The sequence below is a fragment of the Bradysia coprophila genome, unplaced genomic scaffold (genome assembly GCF_014529535.1).
Source record: "Bradysia coprophila strain Holo2 unplaced genomic scaffold, BU_Bcop_v1 contig_94, whole genome shotgun sequence".
NCBI classification, from domain to species: Eukaryota; Metazoa; Arthropoda; class Insecta; order Diptera; family Sciaridae; genus Bradysia; species Bradysia coprophila.
In genome coordinates, this window is record NW_023504022.1 from 3,919,185 (window position 1) to 3,942,813 (window position 23,629).

The 23,629-nt window shown below is 32.7% G+C and overlaps 1 protein-coding gene across 2 annotated transcripts in view; it reads right to left on the reverse strand.

The window, feature by feature from the left end:
* The window catches only part of LOC119085003 (zinc finger protein 2), a 93,849-nt gene that overhangs the window by 54,257 nt on the left and 15,963 nt on the right, over positions 1-23,629 (reverse strand). The window lies entirely within an intron of this gene.

Sequence of the window (23,629 nt, forward strand, 5' to 3'; positions counted from 1 at the left end):
CGCAATTCAAACATTTGCGATAGTAAACGCCTTAACCTGGCCATAAAACACTGAAAAATAAATGAAATTCATTATTATGGATGATCCATAAAATTTTATGGATCGTTATAGCGCATAAACATAACCGACCAATACCGTAATCAATAAGGTCTGGTATACCATTAAATCGTTAATTTCTTCGATTTAAAGATTAACTTCGATCACTTTTCAAGAGAAATGCATAGCATCAACAAATCTGTTCAACGTGCAGTTGCACCTATTAAAAGACATTTTTTTTTGTTCATTCAAATTATTTCTTCTTCAACGTCAAATTTATCAACACTGACTGGTTCACATGTGTATCGTATACAAACCAAGGCACTTAACAATATCAATTCTTTTTAGCGAGTACAGTCATTAGTCAATGTGTAGCTGAACATTTTCACATAAAACAAAATGTTGTTGCTACAATACATCAAACATACCCATATCACAAACAATCATAATCAAATCATAAATATAAGAAAATGTGACCGGTTTGGTCATGGTATGCCTTTAATAAATAATAAGAAAATATTATGTGAGTTCGCTTTGATATAAAAATTTCTCTTAAAGTTTCATTTGCGCGCATGGTTAATGTGATTGTTGTTCGTTATGGGAAATATTTTTTTGTATTTTCGAGTGTGGTTTCTTAATTAAAATTAGTTAAGTCATTTACGCTGCTATACAATACCGGAGAAATCCTTCGACAACTGCGGTATGTTAAGTAGTTTTGAAATGAGAAAATGAAATTTCATTTACTTCTCTGTCAGCGTTTTGTGTTAGCCAAAAATTTAGTTTCTTAATTCATTAGCTATTGAGAAGATATCACTAGTAAATCTTTGAAGATCTGATCTAATTCGCAACCTTTCAGAAACGGCTTGCCATCTGTTATCGAAGACGACGACAAAAATAAATGATGAAACATGTTATCATTCCCTTACTTATCATACGTTTTGATAAACTAATGAAGTAAAAGATTTTGCATCAAACACTAAGCGAAATCTTAAACAAACGAAGTAATAGATTCAATCATATTGTCACGAAACATCTGCCGTTTCTATAAGGTTAAAAACGTCAACAAATAGCGTCTATCGAAAAAAAGCACAATACAAACAACAATAAGCTTCTGAGTCATCGAATGTATTCACAAAGAAGACAGACATCATTTCATTCAACCTTCTTTACAGATGATATACCTCTGGGTGATGCACATATTTTCGCTTCGCACCTCACATTTCCAGTCGAGTGTGATACAAATTGTTAACGAACGATCGTCGTTACATAATTAATTGACAATACGAAGTGAAAACAGATTACGAACAACATTTTTGCAGAAATACATTTTTTTTGGGTCCATTTCAGCAATCAAAATTTTTAATAACTTTTTTCGTTTGCAAATTTATCACGATCGTGTGTAATGGTCCGTTCTGGAATGATGCAATGGCACCGCAGAAAAAAAAAACCAAACAAAACATTTTTGCTCTCAAAGTGTTAACAACAACATTCACGTTTAAAAAAACAACAACATTCAACCAATTTCAGTATAATGTAAGTTCCATCTCTGCGGGAGTATATCTAATGTTAGGATTTCAAAACAAAAACCGAAAATATGATACTGCGCATCTGTATGCGATCAACCTTTTCATGCCACATCCAATGTTCTACAGTTTAATTGGGTGGCACCGAATCCCAGCTAATTATGTGCAAGATTTTAATTAGTCAACCACCACAAGCAGGAGAACATTCACGCTCTCTGTGCATAGCGATGCCACTGCTAATGATAACCCGCCCTTTTTTCGTTATGTCTGGTGGATAGTAAATGAAAATGAATATTATAACAGAGATCCACTTATATAATCTTGTTGTGAGTTTGTGTATGCCAGCTATACAGGCGTGATGTGAAAATGAGAAAATTATGTACACAATTTTCTCACTGTTTTATGTCTATGAGATTGTGTATATTATCTGCGTCTGTGAATGTTTCTACATAAATATGTATATCGTTGATATATACATAATAAGGTACATTGCCTTTGGAGACCTGCCCAGGATCGTACCGAATGGATGACAAATGAATTCCACTCAAAAATACAACCCTGAACAGTCGCCGAGTGAATTATAAATACAATTTTTTTTTTCGGTTCGTCTTCTTCTTAACAGAAAGGATGCCCTTAAAGTTCATCTTCGCCTGTAAATAATTATTATATTCCTAACGACAAGGAACGAAAAATGATTCGACTGTGTACATACGTACAACTACATTCAATTTATGCTAACTCTCAAACCAATACATTCGTATAATGCCAAAGACATAATGTTCTATCCACTTATAAAGTACATAGTTATGCATATAACCACCCCATCGTCTCCCATACACACGAAAATAATAAAAAGAAAAAAATACGAAAAAATTACCTCCATCTCCCGTACATATAGCCAGCTCCTCATACCCCATCGTACATATACAAGTTTTAACAAACACTAAATATTAATGTCCCCCGGTTAGAGCGAGACAAAATATGGCACCAAAATTTTATTGGGTGCAGCCAGCATCATAGAGGATATCAGCTAATGAGAAGTGGTAAAATTGCTGCGCATGTTCAAAAATTAGACGAAAGGATCTCTTTTTCAACTTATACCCCATAACACAACACAATTTGATGTGTTGTTGAATTTTCTTATATTTTTTTTTTGTTTTGTTCTTATATACACCAACCACTTCTTTTTCATATCATATTTTATATACAAAAAAAAATGAAAATAAAAACGTAGCGAAAATAAATGCTTTTCTCCTAGGGTTTTTCTTACTTTTTTTTTGTATATATACCAGGAGATGTGTGTATATTGCCAGAGAGATGAGATGAGGAGGAAATATTTTTTCATTTTCTTATTGTAATATCAAATGTACACTGTACGTACGTACATTCCCATATTATATGTATGTATATGATGACGAACGTGTGTACGTATATAGCATAACCGACTAAACATAATTCATATGAACAAAGAAAAAATGTCGAATGGAGAGTTATAATTGAAAATGAAAAGAAAATTTTTCATTTGAAGACCCCACCCAAGAAAAAAAAAACGTTCAGTCATTTTGTTGTTGTCGTTTCTGTATGTATAAATTAATGAATTTAACGTTTTATGTATTTGCGAGCTTCGGAAGATGTATACCAACTCCCATCCCCTAAATTACTATATCTAAGCTCACCCACAAATTCAGTTTGACGTAAAACATGATCATTGTCGATTATACCCCTAATACCCCTAAAAGTCAAATCTCCTATCGACCTCAGAAAAAACTCATTTTCAGTAAAAAAAAGAGTTCTGATCTCCGATCAGAATTCATTTCGCAAGAGTCGAATTGTCATCACAACCCTTTAAAAAAAAATTCGACTCGTGGAGCACGTGTACCATAGGTAGCATTGTACAAATTCAAATCATAGTAGGAAGGTCAAAGAACAATAACCTTTCCGATGAAAAATCCATTTTCAAGAGATAGAACGATATCTTGGCAAACATTACAGTTAACCACCGAACTTCAAACGTCTGTTGCGAAAAAAGTTCACAAATGGTTTCGACGGACAGGGAATTGTATATATAACGTTCGCAGGTAGAGATGCGTCGTCATACTGTCATACATTATATGAGCTTACTGATTTCAACAAAAAAAAAATCGTAAAGTTTTTGTGCCGAGTTTTGTCTCGAAAGCACGTACTTTTTGACGATTTCTTTTGGGCTTTTTTTCAGTGACAAAAAGTCAATCTATAGTGAAGAGAACGGAATGGGATCGTTATTTCATCGTTTCTCGCATCGAAACAATGAAATAAAAGCTTAGTCACTAACAACGACGCAGTATATCACAAGTAGCAATGCCATTATTTGATTTGGAAATCTAAGTGCTAATTAACAAACTAATATTTAGCGAAATGTGTTTGATCATCGCGTGTCTTTACTCGATTATTAGCAATAATAATTATCCTATACACTAATGACAATTACATCGAACGAGTATTGATGTTGTAGTGAAATTGATTTCAATTTTTTTTAATTGAACTTCATTTTTATGGTCAGATTGACCTAAATGATATAGCTCGTCTTCAGCACTTCAATCTGTGTCATTCGATGTTTTCTCAATTGATTCAACATCGAAAATATCGACTTTACGGAATTCATTACCAGAAAAAGCCGTAATTACAACTGGTGAATATTAAAAATCGTTTGTCATTTTAAATGCAACTTGGAATAAAGATTGAAATATATTCACGACGAATTACAGAGTACGACTACTTTTATTAATAATTATAAACTTCACAACGACTCATTACAACAAAACCATAGACAGAGGAAAAAAAAGCTATTAATACGATTGGCTCGCCAATTCTTTCTGTTTGCATTTAAGTACTATTTAATTAAGCATGTGACATGTACGTATAAATTATTGTATATGAGAAACAACAGAACAACATTTATATACTCATCCATTACACAAAATGGTAATAGTAATTTAATATTATTTCAATTTCAATTATAATTCCTGTATTTTTATGAACATTGAATTTATATGAACAAAAAAAAATGGAATCTTTCCACAAACATTATAAATGTTTATTATGAGACATTGATGTACGAAAACACACATCCACCGACACAGACACATATAATGTATAACAACTGGCCAATTTGTTCTGTTTGTTTCCAATGAATTTCCATATGTCTTTAATGTTAAATTAAAATGTGGAATTAAAAAAGAAAATAGTGTAATTGCAATAATAATGTTGCATGTATTTAATTCCTTTCTTTTTTTTCGTTGTTGTTGTTGTTATTATTATTTAATAATTTTGTGGAATACAAAATTTTTACAAGCAGCAGGAATCTTATGTACATAATGCATTGCACACGCAATTCTTTTACATGGATAAAACCGCAAAACTAGCATAGAATGAATTAAAAATGGGTATTTAAATGCCAGTTCTTTTTATTTACATTCATGTATTGCTCATACACACTTGGCACTTGGTCGACAGTGCGTAAGTAGCTATTTACTTGCTTTTGATTTCTATAGGGTCGAAAACGATAGTAATATTTCGGTTGATAAAAAATATAAAAAAGGAGATATAAGTTGAGATAAAAAAGTGTGATGTGGAGATATGAAACTCCAAAATGGAGATAAATTCCATAGAAAATTGGAGATAATAAAATCTAATTTCGGAGATAATAAAATGAGTTTTGGAGATATTATAACTAGAAATGGAGATAAGAAATGTATGGAATGGAGATAAAATAAATTAAAAAGTGAAGATAATAATTTCAGAAAAGGAGATAACATCAGAGATTAAAAATTTAAAAACGGAGAAACCAAGTGGAGATAAAAAAAAACTAAAAACAGAGATAAAAAATTTAAAAAAGGAGATACTATAACTCCGTTTTCAATCAAATTATCTTCATTTGTTAATTTTTTATCTCCGTTCCCTGTTATTTAATCTCAAGTTTTAGTTAATTTATCGGCATTTTTTAATTATTTATCTCCATTTTTCGATTGTTTATCTCCATTTTTTCTATTTTTTATCTCCTTTTTTCAATTTTTTGTCTGCCGTTTATTACGATCCGGGTCGAAAATGGCTTATTACATCAAGTAATGATTATTTACATGACTAGGCATAAAAAGTTGAAAAGACGAAGCCGAGGTCAATAAACATACGAAAACGAGACTTTTCTTCTTGAGTCATCCCTTTTGGCGACAATTCTCGTAAATTTAAGAATTCGTAACTTCTCTCCTTAAAAATTACGAATCGTATGGACCACTCTTAGCATTAAGATGACCACTGTCAAATAACGAATTCTTAAATTTACGAGAATCGGCGGCAATCCGAGGCCGAGGTTTACAAGGTTAACAGCAGTAGTTAGGAACAAGAATTTCTGATTTGAATTTTAAATTTATTTGAGAGCGAATGCACCCAGCCAAATTCATACAATGATAAAGGTGTTTTGCAAATTATGATGCTGAGTCGCGTAAAATCGTTTTTACTTTTGTACTTCGTATGCTGGCCAGCATGAATCCTTTGAGTTTTAGGAAAATCATGGACATTCTCACATCAGATGAATTTAGCGAATTTGGTTGTAGAAATCAACATGAAGGGAAACCGATTTCGTGACCGACGACATTTGGCATCTAAGCTATTACAACATTTTTCAATTTCGTCTTATGATTTCTTCTATTGACTACAGGAACACTTCGTCCTCCGCTGTCTATTGACAAGCCAAAATTTATTAATTTTCTCGAATTTAATTTTCAATCTTCCTTCAATCCAACTGCATCCAATTCTAATCCCTAAATCCCGTTGATAATGTTTTTTTTTGGAAAAAGTGCACGGATTGCTAGCAGAATTTAATCACGGTATGAATTTACCCAACAACGACATGTCTCCAACTAAATCTTAAAAACGTAAACGTCATTGTCCACATACGAAATGGTCTCGAAATAAACTTCTTCTTTTTTTCTCTCTCATCTTTTTCTGTGTGTCGTTTTTGAATTGAATGGAGGGTTTCATCGAATTCGATATTAGTTCATTGATCAGTTTCTGGGATATAAAATCAAATTTAAAAATCTAACAATGGGATGATCATCATTGCAACATCATAAATAATATTTGATTTATCTCCGTTCACGTTTCAGGTCTCACTGTATGTGCATTCGTAACATCAAAATTATATTCAACGAAAAATATAAATCGAAACAGCACACACACACACACGTATACTGGATGAATCGAGTCACATATTTTATAAATAACACACGGAAAAAAAACCCGAAATTCGTTCTAACTAATTCTATAATGAAATTCCGACGCAACAAATTAACACAAATTAAACGAGAAAAAGTATTTATCTCTGTCCTGTTTAAGAAATAACGTGTCAGGAATATCATCAAAACGAAAAATCAAAGCAGAGAGGTTTTTTTTATCATTCTATTTTGTTTAATTCTATTTTAAATCAAGCCCAGGTACGACCATGAATATTTTTCATAAACACAATCAAATGTATTGTATTTTGAAGATGATTTAAAATCAACGAACGAAATGAATGACGGAAAAAAAACATCCAAAGTTTAAATACAGAAAAAAAAAATTTTGTGATATCGATCCATCTTCTTTCTTGTAGACACTAAATAAATACAATACAAAATGTTTTGGTATAATATTTATTAAAATCATGATTAAAATAATGAAATTAAATTGAAAAGCCATAGAAAAAAAAACGTTAAACGAAACGAAATATTTTCTGGGCTAACCAAATTGGTACCCTGACGCAATTTGGTTGTAATTAATTTGAATAAATTATTATTGGAAGAACACCCATCAGCAAAAGCATAAGGACATATTTGAATGTTCTCGGTTAGATCATCAAGAGACTGCGGCGCCTATCAAATTTATTAGCAAAAGACACACCGAATTTCAATGTGTTTATTCTGCGTTTCTCTGCATCCGGAATCATAAATTAAATACGCAAAAATTGAAGATGATGAATCGGTATTAAATATTTGAATTTTAAATCTATCCACCTGTAGACCTAGAGGAATGGATTGACTGAGCTTTTTTTCGAAAACCTCTCCATCATGAAATTGTTTTAAGACTACCCTACATTCAATTACCCATAAAATTTTACGATTCAACTGCAACGTAAAATCTTTGCATAAAAAACGCAAACACTCCGATGACTTTGAACACGTAGTCTCAAATCGAATGTCGTAGTGACAGAGACCTTGCGTTTATTTATTCTCGTTGCTTACTTAATAAAAATAAATTTTACAGAGGCCACAACCACACTCTATTTGTCTTATCAAAAAACATCATTGGCACACGAAAGCCAATCAAAATAAAACAAATTTTCCATATAATCAAGATGTCTTATGTAATCAACTGCACAAGTACATAATATCGCCACTATGCATACTTTGACCAATCACACTCTTGCATATTCATTAAATAAACTGCTAAAACAAGGGCTGAAACGAAAATTACACAAAACCATTTACTTCTGCCATCCAATGGCAATGTTTCTAATTAACAAAAGGAAGCAAAAATGGCACAGTGGTAGTTAATGTTTCACACAAATGAATTCTTTCTGCGAATAACTTACACTTCTTCAATTAGTCACCAAACAAAGGGGGTAGCTTTATGTACAGCATCAAGATGAAAACCAATAAAATCGCTAAGATTAGCGCTATATGTACTAGGCAAAAACGTTTTTTTTTCCTCTCTATATATTTTAGTGTATCTTCTATAGGAACAGTGATGCTGATTGTATATAATCGATGCTTTCCAGCTTATATATAATAAATACGAATACGAATGTATATGGAACGTAGCAAATGTTTTTAATTGCTCAGTGGTCATTACACACATTTCCTCCCCATTTTTCCACGATTCTGTTTCATATATTATATGTTTCTCTTGTTTCTGCGCTCATTTATACGTCTTGTTTAACGTTTACAGCGAATGGTGTGGACCAATAAAAAACCCTCTTTTGCTCACAATATGTGCATACCTTCAGTCACAGTACATAAATGAGTTTTATGTAGTGACTCCGTTCACTGAATGAAATTAGGAACTATGAGGCGCATACACCAAAAGAGTTGGTGTGTTGTTTAATTAATACTAAATGAAGAGATTCCTCCCCTTTGACACACAAAACAGAAAGAGTGCGAATGAGCAGAAAATAAAATTAAATTTCGGTATATAGCAGTTCGGCGTGTGGAGGATATAAATTCAACCACACAAGGATGAAAGTATGTATACCTACCATGTGCAGCCATATACTCATTCGAGCTTCGCGTACGCGTTTTTTTTATATCCTCCAATCAAGCTAAAGTCACACAGCATCATCAGAGTAGGTGCTACAATGCATCTGAACGTGTGCCATAAACTCAACCATACACAGAGAAATTGTATGCTAAAATGTTGTGGAGCAGTTTCTACCATTTGAAATCGTAATATATGTGTGCTCGTAACAACGAGATAATTTCGCTCAGCACGAACATCAGTCTGCGATGGCGCAATATGTTCCAGCACCGAGATGTTTTTCACCCGCAACCGAAGACAACGAGTTACACTATTTTCCTTAACTTTCCTTGTTCGTTGCCTTTACCGAAATAAATTTGAGTGTACAATATGTGTACAACAGGATGATACGCATAGCAAAAATGATTTTACGTTTTAGAGAGATTTTCGTACTGTGCTGAATAGATGTTTAGAAGTCACGGAGTTGTTTGTAAACGAAAGGTGAATGACTAGAAAAAGAGAAGTTAAATTTTTTGGTGTGCGTTTACTTTATGCCACCTGTGCCCGGCACATTATTCAGATACAAGAGGTCAATATTTTAGAAGATGCTACCAGAATCATTCTGGTCGTCAGAGAGCTTTCGGGCTGCGTGTAGCAGACACAATAAAATTTATATTTAGTTTTTGCAAAGTCTCTCAGATGCCTGTAGTAGATGTTCATCCATACTTGTTGAAGAAGAAAACAAAATTGATCAGCTCAACTTGCTATGCTTCGTTTCATACCACAAATCGCATTGTAATGTCATAACAAATGTACTCTACCTTCGTGAAGTATGTATCTTCCAGTTACCTACGTTTTGTTGCAAAACGTAACATAACTCACATGTCGATTTGCACATATACAATACCACCGACAGCAATGTCCAAACAATAATATATCGCTGGGGATATATCCAAGTATAACCGAACCATGCTGTATGGTGAATTTTCTGTACGATCCGTTTTTATTACGTACGGGTATGTATACATAAATACTTTTAGCGAGATGCTGAGTTGTCTGTAACATATCTCTTTTCACTGTTGTTGTATATACTAAATATTTATGCTCCGTAACATACAGATAGATAGCATATATATGTATACAATGAGCACATATTGTACATAAAACATAATATGCCGGGAAAAACAGCACTCACATATAATCAGACGCCTCTTTTACTGGACCAATTAACGTTTTGCTTTTAGCCCCAACTCTTTTATACGAGTTTTTGTTTCTCGTCCAATAATAACTGTCGTAGATGCGCCACCACCGTCGACATCGTCGTCGTCGTCAGTTGTTTTTTTTTTCGTTTAGTGTTATTTTTATGTATGGTAAATTATGCATAGAAGTTAACATTATTAAGATTTGCAAATCACATCATGGAATACAGACATTTTTACGCTTTTACATTGTATTTCGTTGCGGAATTCATTCGCGTAACACGACTGAGCATGAACGTAGAGAACAGTGAGGAGGGGATGGGGGACCTATACCTCGGAGATGAATATTTTTCTGACAGTCAAAGAAAAAATTAAGTTTTTTCCCTCAGATTTTTTTTTTATTTTTTTAAAAATTTTTTTTTTCAACAATTTTCTTTACTCACAATTTTTAAGCGTTCAAAATGAATAGCAGACATATTATACCTTTATGACAGCTACAAAAAAGGGGGACGATGTATAAAGTGCAAAGGTTTGTGCAGAATCTCTTCCGCAAAAAATTATTTAAAAAAAGAAAGAAAGAAAAAACGAAATATTTTCACGAATCCATGGATGCATTATAAATTTAGGATATAAGAACTCATAAATAAAAGGTTCATTGCTCCCACGGCAGTACTGCTAGATCATTAACGTACATTAATTGTAAAATCTAACCGAATAATTTTACCAATAAAATATGTGGAAAAAAATACATTAAACACCACCACCACCAAGTCTGTGTTCCGCAAAACTGACAATTTATCGATTTGAGACGGAAAAATCGAAAAAATATTTTCTAGTAAAATTCCTTGTTAATGCTCATAAATTATATTGGAATATATTTGGGTGGTGTAAATATTTCTTAAAGAAAAAAAAATCTGCAAAAGACTATACAGCGCCAGCGCTCGCGCATATTCCCTTAAAAATAATAAAAAAAATCCTCCATTTAACTATATGAATGTTTTATAGGTACCATATATATATACATAAACACTACATACATATGTGTGATTGGGGGGACACATTTTTTTTTCGCTAGTCGAATATTTTCTCATTTTCCCAATACTTCACGTGAAATTCTCTTTTAGATTTTTTTTTATCATTGTACAATGTACTCGTTGCCTTAATAAAAAATTGTGTATATTTTGGGTGATGTCACGGAGAGTGGTGGGTGGTGAGCGGTGGATGTAATACACATATCTACATACATGTGTCGTATATGTGTAGTTTCGTTTATAATCAGATGGAAAAAATTTTAGGGACCGTTTTAAATATAAAAAAAAAACTTTTGTATTTACATATTTTTACATATCCAGCACACGATGCGCTGCATATATGTACAACGTAGGTACATAAAAAAAAGCAAACCCCTTCTTTTTCGCTTAACATACAACACAAATTACGTATTCAAGAAAAAAAAAGAACCAAAACGAAGAAGAAAACGGGAAAAATTTCGAAAATGGGGTAGGAGAAGGTGGATGATGAAAAAATGAAGAAAAGCTTAAGATGAAAAAAGGGAAAATAAAATAAACATGAGACTAGAGATTATAGGGTGAAACGGAGAGAAGGGTCGGTGGTGTGGTGTAACATTTTTTATAGATAATGTATGTATAATGTGTCTTATGTGAGAATGTGTGTGTGTATGTGTTTTCAAAAAAAAAATTACTTTTTTTATCCGTGTGTACCAAAAAGACGATGATTAAATGATAAAAATGAAGTAGAGGGTTGCTGAACGGAACTTTTCTTTTTCATATACCAAATGAGACTGTGAATGTCTGTGTGTGAGTGTGTGTTTTTTTTGTCTTGCATGGTGTGTGGTGTTTTGGGAGTTGGGAGCTCGGGTAGATGGATATACAGAATTAAATTTGTTTCAATTTTTTTTTTCTTTTTCTGTATATCGTTAAGCTTGTGTATAGTAATATACACAAAATGAGAAGAGGGTGGGAAAAAGGTGGAAAAAGTGGAATGAAGGTGAGAGGTTTTTTTTTATATTTTAAGGGGTGTATTGAATTGTATAATATTATCGACACAAGACAGAAGAGAAGAAGACTGTTGTATACATATATAGAAAAAAAATACAAAATCGAACGTATATTTCGTTGTTGGAAAATTCTATTTCTTTTAGTCTAATGCCACCCTCACCCAATATTTATACATTTTCAATCATTTGGAATTTATACATGTCCTATGGAACATATATGTATAGTTGTATGTGCACACAGGAAAAAGGCTTTTAGGGATGAAATGAGAAAAAAAAAATTGGTAAAGAAATGGAAACGGGTGACTTTCGAAGACGTAAAGAAGTGGGTGTTGAGCACATACGAATATGCATAATAGTATAACATTATACACATGTACGTTAGAAGAAAAAAAAATCGTTGAAGATTTTTCTTTACGACTTTTGACGGAGGGTGTGGTATTTTAAATGTGTAAATTTTTGTTTGGAAGCAAATGTCATTTCTATACCACCTTCAGTGCTTATCCGCGGAGCTAAACTAAGCAAAACTAATTTCCTTACTGACATTGATGGAGTGCGATTCAGAAACCAATAATGACATTCGTCTGATCAAATTTATTTTTAAAATGTCATCAACGACTGTCGAAGGTAGAAAAATTCGCAATCGCAATTTGTAGAAAAGAAAAGAAAATTCTGTTTCGTTCAGAATGTTCAGTGTCCAATTGTGTTTCATAAGGTGAACCGGAATGTCTGGACGAGAATCGTATAAGCCAGCAGCAACATGAATATATTGTGTCGTCAAATACGAGAACAAAGATTTTTTATTTATTTTTTTTTAAATCGGATAGACAAAACGAACTAGCACATAAAAGGAGTAATTTCTGTAGAGGTAACTCTACCATTCATTTACAATATGAGACGAAGAAAAACGGCAAAGAGATGGTTAAAATTGAAGGCGGTACCCAGCTCTCATAACATAACTCCTAAGTATATAATATATGTATGAATGAATGAAGAAGGCATGTATGATGGTGATATTTTCTTTGCATACACATTCAAGTAAAAATTGTAAAAATAAAAAAAAAGAAAAGAAAAATACAAAATTCTATAAATGTGCACATATGTTCATATATCATCGTCATGTACACGATATTCTTACATTTAATGTAATTTTGTTATGTGCATATATACAGCACGATACAGCACCAACCGTACTCAGATACGGAACGAGAAGAAAAAAAAATCAACAACGTTCTGTGTAAATAGCTTCGACTGAGTAAATGCATAAAGATGAAATGGGACAGAGAGGACAGATACGTATGGAAAATCTCGAAAGAAATAAAAGAACGAATGAAACACATTTTTTTTCGTGTGATTATACTATGTGAAGTGCACACATGGTCGTATGGAAATTGAATTTGCAACATTCATTTATGGGGAGCCATTACAGTTTTTAAAGAACTAATGGCAAAACTTTTTTTTAATCGATTTTTAGTTGAAATAAATTCTCGTTTGATTGCAATTTTTTAATTATTTTTCCTTTCTAATCAGACTGCGATTTTATTTAGTTCAACGTAAAATTTTTCGATAAAACAAATTCAATTCCCATACGACAAATTGTATTTCCTTTCTGCGCGCATTTTTATCTGCATTTTATCATTATTTTTGTTGTTGTTGATGGTCGTAATAATACCACCTGTGTAGTTCTCTCTACTATTTTTTTTGTTAATCTCCTTTGAGCATCTTCCTTCGAAACATTTTTGATGAATTTTATGTTATGTTTTGTCATTTCATGTCCTTAAATGTAAATATAGCTACACACTACACACACTAACACTTTTTTTTTTCTTCCAATTCTTTTGTTAACGTTTTTTTATACATTTGAATCGCAGGTAAATTCTGAGCCATGTGAATAGAAAAAAGAAAACTCCAGAAAGAACAATGAATTGAAATATCTCCGTTTGATGGTATTCGAACAATTAACAAAAAAAAAATCGTACAAACAATTCGGGGTGCCAAGGTATACATTATAACCATATATATATATATAGATAATAGGGTGTGAGGAACAATACCCATAATGTCGTTGTAGTGGTGTAAATGGGTTTTGTAGAGAGAAAAAGGACCTTGTATTGATTCACCAAAAAAAAAAAGAAGTTTTAAATTATTATTGATGGGTTTTCGTTCGTATTTTATTTCATTAATCAATTTGAGAATGCGTAAAGGAAATATATATTCCATAAATCCACACACACAATATCGTCCTGTTATGACACATTTAGCAGAGAAATAAAATCCGATACCCGGTTTTCAAAATCTGTTTCCCTTTTGTTTACGGGTTTGTAAAGGTGTGTTCACGCTTCTATCAAAATTTGATGCATTCATGATGCATGTGAACGGAGCTCTATAGATGACACCGTAATGTCACCGTCAATTATCTAGATTGAATGGTTCTACTTTGTGGCTAATACTCGATTCCTCTTTAAAGAATTTTATTGCGTAACGAATTTATCACGAAATTGTGGACAGGATGGCTTAGTGGTTACGTATTAGCCTTCCAAGAAAGTGATCTAGGTTCGATTCCAGTGTCTGTCCACATGGAATTTTTCTAGCGATTATATTGCATTGGTCACATCCCAAAATTCACTCAAGCTTCATAATTTGGGTAGTTGCAGTGAGTTTGGTGGCTGGAGGCTGCAAACCTAAATACGAGTAATTTGTATGCATATGTCTAGCCTACATTTAGGCGAGATAAATTAAGGACCTAACTTTCATCACTGAGGAATCCTCAGAGTATACTTTGAGGCAGGGCCTACTTTTTAGAAACTTTTAGAGAAAATCGAGAAATTCAAGAAACTTTGAGAAATTCAAGAAACTTCGAGAAATTCAAGAAATTTCAAGAAACTAATTTCTCGAGTTTCTTGAAGTTTCTCGAATTTCTCGAATTCGAGAAATTTTTTGAAATTCGAGAAATTCTTTGAAATTCGAGAAAATTCGAGAAATTTCGCAAAATTCAAGAAATTAGTTTCCAAAAAGTAGGCCCTGCTTTGAGGAGTCGTTCTGAATTCACAGTGGTCAATATTGGACTTGTTATTAATCTCCAAAGGCTGTTAGTGAGGTCTTTAAACGAACAAATCAAATCAAATAATATCCCCAATAGGAACACGCATCACAGACTCTTCGGATGTTTTGATCCATTGATCTCATTTCGTGTGGATGAATTTAATTAAAAGAAGAAATAAAATTAATTTTTACTGGCCCAATAAAATGATGACGGTGACTGTTCGGTGCCAAATACGTACAGATTTAAGCACTTTATTTTGAATTAGAATTTAATTGCCTTTGATATACAAGCGGCGATAAACTTTATTGAATGAATTAATTTTACATTAATGTGATAATTCAATGTCGAAAATCAAATTTATTTCGTTGGCCCAATACAGGCAATCATCTCATCGTCTAAGCACACAAGAAGGAAAAAAAAATGTAAAAAAGACGATGGAAGAAATAATAATAAAATCGTGGATCACCCCCTACTTCCCCCACACCATTTCCCCTTTGTATAAAAACCATGATAAAAGAATATCCTATGTGTACAATAAATTATATCCGATTAAGTAATTTATATTTTTGCCAAATCCTAATGAGATAATATATCACAAAAAAATGCTATACTTTCTATACTCTCCATACCATCCAATGCGTTGTGTTCCTACGCTATTTTTTCCCGAATATATTTTTTTTACTTCATTTTTTATGTGTATTAGGTATGAATGGATTTTCTTCCATGGAAAAAACTTACGGAAAGACAGAAAATCGTTCGGTCGTCGTATTCTTCCTTGGTTGTTGTTTTAGGACGTTATAATGGGTTTACTTTTTATGCGTACGTGTAGGGATAAATGTGTGTTTTGTATTATATGGTGGATGTGTGGTGGATCGACTAGAAATTGAGGGATGAGTGCGATTAATAGGGTGGTTTCTTTTGGGTGTATTAATGACGAAGATATAATTTTTCATAGTTCAATTTCTACCACACAGCCGAACCGAAATGTATTTTGCTGGGTAAACGATATTTCGTTTCTGACGTAAGATTTCAGTTTGAATTGATAGAGATTTTTCGTTCAGACCAACCGGGGAAAACATTATATGCCCGCCCGTTATTATTATGTTGAGGGTTATATTTTTCACGACTTTTACTTCATCATAAATATTTGAAAGCTCTAAAGTTACAAAGTAATTTATAAGAATATAACAAATTGCATATCAGGATCATATTTACTGAAATTGGCTTCATAAAATTGGTTGAGTAATAACATTATCCACCTTTTATAACATGGTGCATGATTGAAACACTGGCGATAAAATTTGTAAAGAGTAAGCAACAAATTTCAAGATCTTATTCTGTTCAAAATAAATAAGATGACCAGGAATAATAGTTGTCGGGAGCGAGATCTCGACATCAATTCTCTTTTCTCAATTCTACGTTCTACCGGTAGAGATGGATTCACTATTTCACTGAAAGATGTCGCTGCAACAAAACCAATGTCAACAGAAATATAATTAATTTTTTAAATAAAATGTCATCATGTGCTGTACATGACCTTAGGACTCCGGAACAGTAATCAGTTTTTCAATCAGCGAAAAGGGTTTGAGAAAACGTTTCCTGTCGCTTCATCATATCCGTTTTTAAGACTCTTATCGCTAAGTCGATTAATTAAAAACGAATTACTGTTCCAGAGTCCTGACTCATTATTTTTCTGTTGACATTGGTTTTGTTGCAGCGACATCTTTCAGTGAAATAGTAAATCCATCTCGACCGGTAGATTTGATATTATAGAATTGAGAAAAGAGAATTGATGCCGTAATACCTCTCCTGGTCGGTGTGGTATATATTCGGAGCAAACATATAAATCACAAAATATGCACTGTAACGATGTAGATCACAGGAACGTAGAGTAAAATATCAGACGATCAAAACGATATAGGACGGGTTGTCTTGCACTGATGATTGATCGATTGCTCAAAATATTACAATGAAATAAAATATTAAAAAAATTTAATTTCTAACATTAAACATTGAGCAAACGGCAATCGAATTTCAATGCATTTAAATTTGTTGCTTACAAATGCACAAACGTTTATCCAGGGCATTTATGGCCCTTCCCACAATTATATCATTCATAAAACGAAAACATTAAAAAAAAACTTATCCCATTCCCATTGCAAAACATTATTATAAAATATTCACAAAATTTAAATTAAAATGAACAGGAGAATCTTTTGTATTTAATGCTCAATGATATCACAGAAATAACAACGATGTTTAAATTACAAACGAAATGAATACAGCTGAAAAAAAAGCCCGATGAAGAATATTGTTCATTGAGTATTGTTTTCGAATTCAATGCGATCTGTAATTAATAGAATTTTATTGGATTCAATTAAACTACATTTACTCCGTCTCTATATAATATGGAACTACGACGTGTGTGTATATATACCATGTACAATGTACATGTGCTTATTTATATACGAAATTAGAATATATCGGGGCTACGAGTACACATTTGTGAAGCTCTTCACCGTACTACATTTTATCTAGTACTCATTTATTGGAATTGATTTTTATATATTTGTTTTTATTTTATTTTTTTATTTTTGTGCCAGTCTATTCAGTGTAGGTATGCCTATAATGAAATGTATAACATTTTTAATGACAAGCATATTTTTCTGTCTCTACGGCTATATGTGCGTCTAACCCACCTTCTCGAATACATAATAAATACACACACACCGCACACATCGATATAGAAACGCTTCAAAAACGCTGAATTCGTTCTATGGAGTGGATGTGGTTCTTTATTAAGATTTTTTTTTACATTTAATTTTTTAATTAATTTAAGGTGTGGAAAAGGTATTTTTAATTATATTTTTTTTGTGAACTGATCGAAATAGTTTCGGAGATGTTAAATTGAAAATGACGTTTTTTTAGGTGTGACGTTTGGAAATTTTTTATTGCTTCGTGGAAGTTGAGTATTTGTGTGTGTTTAATGAGTATCAGAACGAAAAAAAAACCAAAATTAATTTCAGCTAAACAGTGGGGTTGAGTCTATTATTATTAGTGTAATGAATACCGCAAGTTTCAAATTTATCAATTTTCGAATCGACTATCAACGGGCACGTTGTCCATGAAACAGGTTCATACAACACATGCAACACAAAGTTTTCAGATTATGAATGTAAATTTTTGTGTGCTTTATTCATATAGTATCGGATGCGCTATGAGATGAAGGCTGTCACACCGATATTAAAGGTTAGAACGATTAGAAATTTAATATGACGAACAGATATTAGGTGACCACTGGTGTGACCACCCAATTAGATCTCAATTAATCTTCGTTGAATAAATTTTAATTTTAATTGATCTTGTCGAGCAATGGAACCTACTATGCACGTACGGAACCTTTTAAAAACGGCTGATCATCTGTTGTCGACAGCACCGATAAAAATGAGCGGTCGCCTTCGCAAAACGTGGTTTTATATAACAAAATGAATGTTCAAACAAATGAAGTAAAAGATTGATTTTGTATCGAACGTGAAGTGGTAGATTTAACAAAAGAAGTAGCAGATTCAATGATTTTATCGAGATGCGTCTGCTGTTTCTAAAAGCTTATAAAACAGTATTGTGCAACGCACTCAAGATGATCTGAACCTTGTCGTAATCAAATCAAAATTTTACATTGCGAAAAAATTACTACTTCAACTTCCAACGCATTGAATATTCGAGTAATTTTGAGCAAAAATTCACTACCCATTTGAAAACACAAACGAACTTTCGACACAAATTGGAACTGTAGATTTTTGCCCCGTTCTGGTAGCGAATAGCGATGATTTACGGGAGTATATGTTTATATTAAATATTAACACATGGTATAATTTAATGTCCGTTCTGTTCTCTTTTCCACAACCCATACCTTTTCAAATAATAGAAAACTTCTTAGAAATCTAAACTTACAAAAAAAAAAATCATCACAGACAAACGGACGCTAAAGAACCCATCACTCAATTTCTAACACAATCAAGCAACACAACTTTTTTATTTTTATTTTATATACCTGGCTGGTAGAGTTTGAAAATGTTAAAAACGTGTAGTCGAGAATATGACGAATATTTCATCCAGCACAAGAAATAACACATTACATTACTACCTGTAAGGTTACAAAAACGATCAATTTTCATAACGTTAGGGATATGTTAGGGTTGCCAATTTTACGAAATTTTATAGCAGTGACCGTTTGACAGAAAAAAAAATCGGAAATAGAAGCAGCGAGAGGACACAGCATATCACACTGGAGGGGTCAGAATTTCTGTGAGAGTCTAGTCGTATTTTTCAAGGATTCGGACGTTTTGGTGTGACGAGGAAGAGTGGTCTGAAAAACGTCCATTTTATCGTTAGATGAACGACCCTTAACATGCACCAGTAATTTTTGCAGTTAGGGGTTAAGTGTAGTATTTTATGTGCTCAGATACGCAACAGTGACTTAGACTGTAGTGTATAAACACGGAAAAAGCTCCGAAAAACGTGTTTGTTTTAACATCCATATAATAGAGTCTCGATGTCTCGAATAGAGTACACGTTGGGCCACGTAAAAAACATTTTCAATCTTTTTCGAACCAACTGACCGAAAACATGTTTGATTGTTCTGTTCAGTGGGGTTAAAGCCCGAGGCGAAGGCAAGCAACGGAGGTAAGTGCAATGTGCTATTCCACATCAAGGTGAGCGAAAGGGATATTTTCTGTGTATGCAGGGTGACTGTAGCGGAACCACAGATTTATCTGTTATTGAAATGTACTGAGTAAATGTCGGCATTAAATGGATTCCGTGGGTCATGACGACCTATATACACGTAACAAAAGTTGTCAACATATTTTTCCATCGAAAAATGTTATGTCAGAACGGAGTGAAAGGTGGACTCGAAAATGATTTAATTGAAATTTATTAAACGGAGACACGGGCGTCCTTTTCATTCAAATGTTTTTTTTTGTTCTCTGTTAGCGGAGTATTCTTGACAATAAAGTAATCTAATTGTCGTTGTATATGACAGAAAAATTGAATATAAATTATGTTCATGCTAATAACAGGTTTTACCGTATATACCGGTATTAATCTTAAATCAATATTGGAAGCTACAAAAACAAAAATATTGTTCAGTAATATCATCCCCTGTCGGTTATATTGTCATTATGACAGTATTCAAACGTTATAACAAACTGTACGTACACGACAAAGATTTAATTAAATACCCGTCGTATAATTCAAGAACCAAAACCATAATGCATTTTTATATATACTTTTCATTCATGTCCTGGGTGTCCTTCTTTTCAATTCATATATAACATATATAACTCTCCTATTATTATAACGTTCTATTGTTTGTGGAAAAAATGTTCTTGCATTTTCAATGGAATTAATAATCCACAGGGCAAGTAAAATATAAAAATTCAATTAAAAAAAATCTCATTTAATACCTGGGCCTTTGAAAACCCTGTTTGACAAAACCAGAGAGCACAAAAATGGAGAAAAAAAAATGTAACAAATGATGTGAAAATTGTTTGAAACGGACATTGTGTATCAGATTTGAATGTTCATATTGTGTGCGTACGCATGTGTGTTTGTTTGTGTCTTGTGAACATTAAGTCGATGAATATGAAACATATGCCCAAGTCCAAGACTATAGGTTCTATAGAAATGGGCATCAATCATTCGGAAAATTTAATTCATTTTGTTTTGTGTGCACGGCAGACTACACATTTTGGGTCTTTTAGCGCGTAATATGTCGTTGGGTCACCTTAGACATTTAATTGCTGTTCTATGCTACAGTTTGTATTAGTATTGTACTTTAATGCAATAACGAGTCTTCTAGACGTAAATGAATTAGAGTTCGATGAATCCTATCATTTATCACAGTCACGAGTTTTCTAAATTAACTATATTTTCTAATCACCTAGTTTAGCGGTAGCTCTACGCTATATGGAAATGGCGAAGGTGTGTGTGCAGTTCCCACATCCACCATTTCTGTAGTAACGATTCTCGTTAACAGCAGTTTTCTTGAGGTAGCACTTCTTCAGAATTATGATTCCTCGTTAGTGACATCACATAAAGAGTTGTGTGTTCTCGAGACAAACAAATTCTTCAGAGTTGCAATATGAGAATCGTCGCTCGAGTTATAAATTCTCCAGACTCCTGTTGTTGGAGAGTTGTTTGCCATACTATAGCTCAACCGTAGACGTAAGCTTTCAAATACGATTACAGTAGTCCTAACAAATTTCGCTTAGAATAACGTTCTCAGTCAAAAAGGTCGAACTACCTGGCAATTGAATTTTTGGCGCAAAACTTCAATTCAAACTATGTTCATTTTCATTAAACTCATTCGATTAGGACTTTTTGCTCATTGTCTGGAATTATGTTCAACATCGAAAAAATTCCACCACTGACAACCCAAAGCTATTTAAATTTTGCAATATAAAGAACCAGTAGGGACCATGACCGTAATTAATTCTTTTCCAGCAACAAACGTAAAGATTGAGCACAGTTCAGGATTTATAGCTCCATGGAACGTGCATTGTACGATAAAATATTGACGCATCCTATATCATTCATAAAAATCGTTTTCGTAATTTTCAAAAGTCCAACGAAACACAACAATGAGCAGTAAAACTTCTCGAAATCCGATACATTTATTTATTAATTTTTTTTTCTTCGTTCGTCTTCTTATATTTTGTTTTGTTAATTTTATTTTTTATTATTATTAATTTTAAAGGAATTTTAATGTCTTGTTGGACACCTCTTCAAATTATTATTAAAATAATCTTTATTCCGATATACACTTGGATTTTTATATATAGTTCTGTACGCCGTACATAATATTCTCTCCGCACATCATATGAATACCAACATTTACATATAAAAAAGAACATTTAAAAAAATTTGAGTTTATTTTTTTATTGGATATAATCATCTACATGGAAGAGCGACTGAAGTGTTCTTCGTGTGTCGTTTTTTTTTTCGTCTTCTTTGCTTTTTAATTTATTGTTTAACTGGTGATAAAACAAGTTAAAACATATTAATTTATACACCAAAAGGTATTAATATTGGAAATGGGAATGTATAGTATAAATAAAATATAAAAATAAAACTTTAAGTTAAGCTGAAATGACGCTACGACCGATGAAAACAAGGGAGGGGTATTCGATGAACACGATGACAGAATGAAGTGATAAGCTACAAATATCTCTGATAATATAGTCGAATGAACGTCAAAACAAATGAAGTAATAGATGCCGAAACTAGTCTAATCTATGCCGAGTCAACTGAATACTTTAAACAAACGAACTAGTAGATTTTAGCAATAATAATAGTGATGGGTTAGTCGTTTCTAAAAGATTAGCAAATTCTTTTTTCTAAATGTTTTGCGACAATGGTGAATCTACTTATATTCATCGTCGAATTTCTGCCTGAACTACCACAATACAAAGAAAATTATAATTTTTATTTGATCGTTAGTCATTAATTCACGTACGGTTACATCGAAATAGTTGCATGACAACCAACAAAACCCTTTGTGTCTGCATACCTTTCAATTCTAAAATGACTGTGTCAATTACACCGAATTTCCTGAGCATTAAATACTTTGAGACCTTTATCCACACACACTCAATGTCCCCTAACATTTTTGTAATATCAAAGCTGATTAATTTCTTTCAGTAACAAAACAATTACATTCCCTTCCAGTTAACTTTTTGGGATTTTTTTTTAACGAAACACTAACGAACAAAACTCAACAACAAGCTTGCGAACCAGTTATCGAATACCCCTCCGGTTATCGCCAAGAAAATCCGCTTTGTCTGAAATAAAATTTGCAATAAAGTCTCCGAGTTCAGACATATCAACAAACTACGAACGCAAAGCGAGCGAACAAAAAAAATCTGTCTTAAATTTTAATTAATTATTTAATGTGTTTCTGATATTTTTTATGTTAATTTGTCAAAGGTGGTATTTTATGTCAAAGAAATTTGTTTATTTAATGTTTTACGTGTCATTGAAACCACACTTTGTTGTTGTTGTTTTGGTGTCGTTTTTGATTTTTAGTTTTAAAAAATTCCTTTGCCATTACTTCGGCATTGACTTCCACTTCTGCATGAATCACAATTCGATTCGTATTTTCGTGGACAATGTTTCCATTTTAATGGAAATCAAATCGGTTTACAAATCTACCAATTCACACATACCCCATGCAAGTTACCTGATGCAAGTTCTCCATTGCCCTAAATGTTCCCTGACAATCAACAATATTCCTCTGTCAACAAAAACACCAGTCATTTCAGCCGAATGGATTTTATTGTGTGTCAACTTCTTCGTTTAAAAACTAAAAATGAAAAAGAAGCGAATCGAAGACCCTCTATCATCAAGACTCGTTTAACTCGGGGTTCGGTGCTTAAGCCGGTCGCTATTTCGCTCTGCATTCGTATGGGTTATTGTAATAGCTCAGGTTATTGAAATGATTTTTCCATTACAAAAGGCATAACAATATATAACGGACATTAACCGGTCGATATGACTTACAGTCTTGTTA